This window comes from Octodon degus, unplaced genomic scaffold (genome assembly GCF_000260255.1).
Source record: "Octodon degus isolate 3935 unplaced genomic scaffold, OctDeg1.0 scaffold00168, whole genome shotgun sequence".
Taxonomy (NCBI): Eukaryota; Metazoa; Chordata; class Mammalia; order Rodentia; family Octodontidae; genus Octodon; species Octodon degus.
This window is the reverse complement of record NW_004524744.1, coordinates 1,206,554-1,212,961: the sequence shown is the minus strand read 5'-3', so window position 1 is coordinate 1,212,961 and position 6,408 is coordinate 1,206,554. Positions and strand designations below refer to the sequence as shown.

At 39.6% G+C, this 6,408-nt stretch overlaps 1 protein-coding gene across 1 annotated transcript in view; it reads right to left on the bottom strand.

The window, feature by feature from the left end:
• The window catches only part of Fras1 (Fraser extracellular matrix complex subunit 1), a 471,233-nt gene that overhangs the window by 123,441 nt on the left and 341,384 nt on the right, over positions 1-6,408 (bottom strand). The window lies entirely within an intron of this gene.

Here is a 6,408-nt window from a genome sequence, read left to right as displayed (position 1 = left end):
TAATTTTGGGAGTCCATTTAATTGTTGAGGAACATTTAACTTGCTTCTGCCTTTTGGCTATTGAACATGGATATACAAATACCACCTTAAGATCTTCCTGATCATTAACATTTACCTCTACTACCTGGGCTTCATGCCACCAAACTTTCTTGTTCTAGGTGATAGCAACAGTCTATTTGCTTCTGGGGTAGTCTCACCCAAGATGTTCTCTCCTGTCAGCCAAAGTAATTTTCCTAATCTGATTACTAAAAATCTGTTCATGGGATTTTTGTGCTTTAAATCCTTCAACATTCTACTTGCTGCAAACTTATTTTGGAACAAATGGGAACTGCATCTACTGGTAAGGTCCTCCATGATCTAACTGTCATTTCTTGTTGCTGTTATACATAGGAACTTATAATTCAGCCAAGCGAGTGGCCTGTGATTGTTCAAGGAGACCATGCCCTTGGGTGTCCATGTTTTTCCAAGGGCCGCTCCAGTTTCTGGGATGAATTTCCCCAGTTGAAGTCTAGCTCAGTGCTCTTTGGAAGGTGGTGATCTCAGCTGCTGTCAATATTACTTGAAAACTTGCTAGATATAGGTTCTGGCCCTTGTCTGAATTGCTGAATTGTTATGGTGTTCATCTAATATGGCTGAAGTGCTTAAAACAGCTTATCTTCCCAGATACCACCTCCTCCTTCTTCTCCAGCCCAGCCCAGGGTGCAAGTTCCTTTCACCTTTCCTGCTGCCACAGGAAAGACCCCAATCAGTTCCTCAGACATTTCTAAACATCCCCCTCAAATGCCACCCTTAACAAAAGTCCAGAAAAGCCTCAGCTTTCTTTGTCTCAGGCCAGAGGATCTACCTGACCCATCTGCCCTCGATTCTCTCTATGTCTGTGGAGTTAATAAAGGCTTCTTTTATCTTTTCTATCTTTTTACTACGCTACCGAAAAACCGATTACTAGAAATGTACATTTTTGCCCCCATATCACACCCACTGAACTAGAAAACCAAAGGGTTTTTTCCAATAAACTATATCTTAAGAAACTCTATGGGTGATTCTAATACAGGATTAAGTTTGAGATCCTGAGAACTCTGATCTGCTTTTGCATACATCTTTGAATATGCCACATGTGTATTTAATTCCTCTAGTTATAATATAGTTACCAAATATATACACAATTTCTGAGCTTAGGTGAGTCCAAACTCCAGAATTGAGAATATGTTTTTGTTTGGAGTAATGGACCTATTTAATGTCAAATGAAATATAAACTAGGTATATTGCAAGGTCCACAAGAGAAAGTTCAATGTAATTGACAGTAAACCAATTGTCTAGTTAGCCTAAATTTCAACAGAATAGACCTAATTTGCAAAAATGCAAGCTAAGAACCTAAAGGTCAGCGTCACAAAGTCCCTTAAGAGGTCTACAGCAGTGGGGTGGAAAGGCACCACCTTCCTGGCTCCCGGCCCCTTTTGGTTCCCTCTGAACTCAAAATAGCACTAATTAGCATTTGGCAAGAAATGCGTGTGCACAGTTTTATTTACAGTTTAGAGAAAACTCTGATCCAAGTTCCTCCAGTCAAAATGATGAATTATAGACTTTATAGTGCTGCAGAATTATGATTTCTTTAAATTACAGTTTATGGTGGAAATGCCAATACCAGCTCTTCATTAAAAACTTTCTTTTTCCCCTTTATGTCTCCGTCATGCCCCAGACCCATAATTTCTGAAACCATTGTGGAATTCTTTGTTGTGGCTCAAGGCTGAGACTCTACTTTGGAACGTAATTACGTGGGTGCTAACTACAGCAAGGATCCACAATAATTAATTTACAAGGGCTTGCACACTCATAGCTGTCGGGGAGAGCAAGCGCCTCTGGTACCCCACCTCCCACAGGTGCAGAATTATGCTGGAGGTGCTGTCTGGACCGCACTTCATGGGCTGCATGAGCCATCAGTTCTTTAGTTGTCCCTTGATCTGTAATCCTTCCCACTCAGCACAGGGAACTGTCTGTGATCAGAAGGTATCAAGACCTCCACAGCCCCCTCCTGCCCTCAGCATTTCTCCAATCTTATGTACTCTATGCATCTCCTGACTGACTGTCACATTCTTTCACCTCTGGGCTTCTCACGTGCTCTCTGCTTTGCTGGCCTCACTCTTTACCATCACCTCTCCATGCCACCCAACTGTCCACCCGATTTCTACTTTTACAGGACAAGAGAAACTTCTGATAGAGCATTTAAAAATTGGTTAACACCTTCTTCAGCTCGGCAGCCTCATGACTTGCTGAATAATTACACACAGGTTATGATGGATGTCATGGAGCAGAGCTTGAAATTTCTTCCACATAGTCACTATCTGGGATGCTGTGGGAAGGACAACGGCCATGGAGGGAGGTCAAAACAGATTCCACATAATCTTTCCTTCAGCCTGAGAACTTTAGGCTTCTTTTGTAAGCCAGTGAGAAATGTGCTTACTGCTATTTTTGGCCCTGCAGTCTGCACTCGGGGCCAAGCACTCACTGCATACAAACCAGGACACTGCATCCAATCCATCAAAGTGGAACCCACAGCGCTCCCACCAACTCACAGTCATATGGAGAGATGTTCCCAGGGAGACTTTAGATGCCTCCGGGGTTTGTGGTAAGATCGCAATGTTGAACACACGGTTCTCCAGGTGGTTCTGAGTGTCGGTAGCCCTGGATACCTGAAAAGCAATGTTGCTTGGTGAGCTGCTTGTGTCTGTTGTGCGGAGCACGTTTATAGGTATTCAGCTTTTTCCCTTTTAGACCGTCTGTCTTTAATCTATACACTATACTTTATTTTTCATTTTTTGAAATGGGGTCTCACTATGTAGTCCAAGTTGGCCTCAGACTCATGATGATCTTCCTGCTTCAGCCTCCCGAGTGCTGGGGTTGCAGGCATGCACCACCTCAGCCAGCTCTAACCTATACACTCCTGCATTACAACTTTTGTCCTGCTCTTCATATTTTACTATTAATCATAATCTGATTATAAAAAAGTATTCATAGCTATTTTGGGCAATTCTAAAAATGCAGGGGACTATAAAGAAATTTAAAAATCAAACAATTTCACTATCAGGAAAGAGTGGCTATGAATATACTGGCTTGTTTTGGTTTTTTTTTATTCTACACATAAATAATATAATAGTATTAATATCTAAATTTACATGCAACTGCATAGTCTAAACTTTTACTTAATAAAACTAAGATATTTTCTCATTTCCTTTTGAGAATATACGAAGGCTATGTAATATGTTAGAGGAGCATATAACACATGATTTGTATTTCATTCCTTACATCTGTACCTAGCATTGCTTTCTACACTTAGACTACAAATGACGAATCTCAGCTTTATTATTGCAGAACAAGATTAATGATGTTTCCAGTTAGCACAGTGGTCACAAAATTAACTTTGTCTTGCTCCACCATGTCGAGGAGCAGTGCTTTCCCTAGGCGGGTGCTCACTCCCTCTCAGACCTACTCGGGGCTCCCTACTCCTCCTCCCCACTATGCTCTTGTCACTAGAGCTGCTAAGCCCTGTGCAGCCACATATGGCAGTGTGAGTTGTGGATGATGAGAAGCAGGCCTTGAGGATTCTGGGTCAGAAGGCAGGAAGAACAGTTGTCCCCAACAGAAAAACTGTCTTTTCCTTCTTTATCTAGATCACATCAGAGGTCTGGGGCTACATTTCAGAATGTTTACAAACCTTCCAAGAGGCGCAGCATTGCTATAAATAATCTTATCAGTCAGAGCTGTAATTTGCTGATCACCTAGCATGGGCTCGGCATCTTACTGGTGGTGTTCACAGGTTATCTTCATATTACCCACAAAGTAATATTATTATCCCTTTTTTCAGATGAGAAAACTGAAGGTCAAAATATTAAAGCAATATGTCAAAGTCACAAAGCCAATAAGTGGGGTTACTTAACCAGATCAGTTGGGTTCATAATCTTCTACTGACCAAGATGATTCACTCTGGTAGCTTTAGAAAATTAGAAATAGGGTGAATATTTTCTCATATCTTTAAAGAAAAGCACCTGAGTATTGGGCAGGCAGTAAAATGTGGCCTTATGACTGAACAAGTGAATTAGTTTGGTATCCAAAGAAAGAAATGGACTGCAAAATATGCTGGTCTTGGTCCGGTGAGATGGCTGAGTGCTCTAAGTGCCTGCTTAGGCAAGCTCAGGGATGGGGGTTTGATCCCCAGCACCATAGGCCATGGTGGTGCAGGCCTGTAATCCCAACACTGGGGAGACTGAAAACAGGAGGATTACTACTAGTCTGAGCTGTGTAGTGAGACCCTGTACCAAATATATTAAAAAATTTTTTTTAATCAAACCACATCCCCTGAAGCAATATCAATGTGATCTAATATAGCAAAACCAGGCTACTTCCCACTCCAAAAATGAGTGTGAATGTCACAGTGATTCTTTCCTCTCACTAGACCATCTCTATTTTAAAATGCCACTCGTATTCCGTAAACCCCAAGTCTTACATGCAAAGTAACAGATGGGACGCATTGATGGCTTGTGACAGCTCATCAACATTAAAATGAAATTAAATCTATGCAATTCATTATATATCCTGTTGAAAGGGAGAAAAAGGGAACAAAAAAGAATCATTAGAACAGCACTCTTTTTTTTATTCTAAAATCCTTTAGGAACACTGAGATGATAAATGGGAAAAGTTACTAAGCACTTTTAGCACATGGTTATAGAGTCTGTGCATTCAAATCAAAAATACTAGGTAAGCCTATAAAACAATCAGATTTAAGAACAAACACAGCACGAATTTTATGTCCAGAAGCTCATAATGCCAGAGAGCTGTCTCATGCTTGCAATGAAGATGCTGTCAATGTTCAAAATACATTTTTTTGGAATGACTCCAGAGAAAGCCCACAAATCATGTAAGAAAGCTGAGCTTATTACTTTATAATTATTACCTTCACCAAAAATATTTAGCATGCTTTTACTTACAAGACTGATTTCAACTGACTTTTGGCTATTTTGATATGTTTTATAATCTATTTTCACAAATGCTGTCACTACTGAGGCTATTTTAAAGAATATACCGTATACTTTGGAAATAATTTCAGGTGAGAATACCAAATATTTTTTTAAAAAAGAATGAAGACTCTCCATAAGGATCCTTCTAAGTCATAAGGTCATTAGATGTCTTAAACTCCAATGAAATCAGTAACTTTTACTCTTATTTATTATTACATTTTATCCACTTAGTGAGCTACTTCCAAAAGCACTCAGATAGTATTGTAAGCACGTGCTTAGAATCTCCTTCTGGAGAAACGCTCCATGTCAACAACATTCTCTGCCCTGACACCAGAGAAAGAAAAGTCAGATCCGCAAATTCTAGTTTGCTGCGGTGACTTCTTTTGATTGAGGTCTTTGCCTCTGTTCTGACTCATTCTTTGATGACCGCAGCAGTCCCCAGGTGCTAGAAATGAGAGGTTAACTCAGGCACAAGGCACGCGGAATCGGCTCGCTCGTTGGACGTTCGCTGTGCTCAGTATAATCTCATTTTAATGGTTTCCAAATTTATCCCAACCTGCTCTCTGGAAAAGCACATCTTTTATATGATATGAATTAATCAGGCAACGAAGATGTACTTGCTTGGTGTCAGAAGATGAATGGATGAAAATTTTAACAAGAGGAGCGATCATGGCTGGTTGATTCCCAGCTGGATTCCTAGACAAAGGAAAAGCCTCAGGTCGCAAGGGAATCACTGTGAACACATGTATATTCTCTCAGACATTTTGCCAAATTTTCTGTATCCCTGCTTAAACACTCACTCAATACTCCCTACTTCCTTGTGTGTTGTTTTTTTCATATCCAACATGTGCTTGCTGGAGATTTGCTAATTTCATTGGTCCTCTTAAGGAACGAGGTTTAATTCTTATTTATTATGCCTAGTACTCTATAATTAATCAATTCCTCTTTTTATCTCTATTAATTCCTTAACTTTCCTTGTGTTTCTCTAGCTTCTTGAGCTAAGCATTCCGTCCATTTGTCTTCTTTCGCTTGACTGCTCCATAATAAGAGCGCTCATCAATTTGCTTTTGCATACAATTTTGTCCACATTAAGTTTTGATAAGTTATTTCTTCCTCATCAATACTTCTTAATAGCTTACTGCTTTGATTTCATTTAAGAGCTAGTATTTAGGAGACCATTTTAAATATTCTAAGGGGTTTACACTTTAGTTTTTATTTTTATTAATACTTTTGAATTGTATTCATAATGGCCAGAGAATGTACCTAGCATAATTTCCTTCTCCTTAGTTTATTGCAAGGCTCCTTATCATCTAATAATTCATCCATTTTATAAAGGATTATAACAAACCTTTATGGAGGGCTTAGTATTTGTTTCTATTTTTTTCCCAATCATTTTATT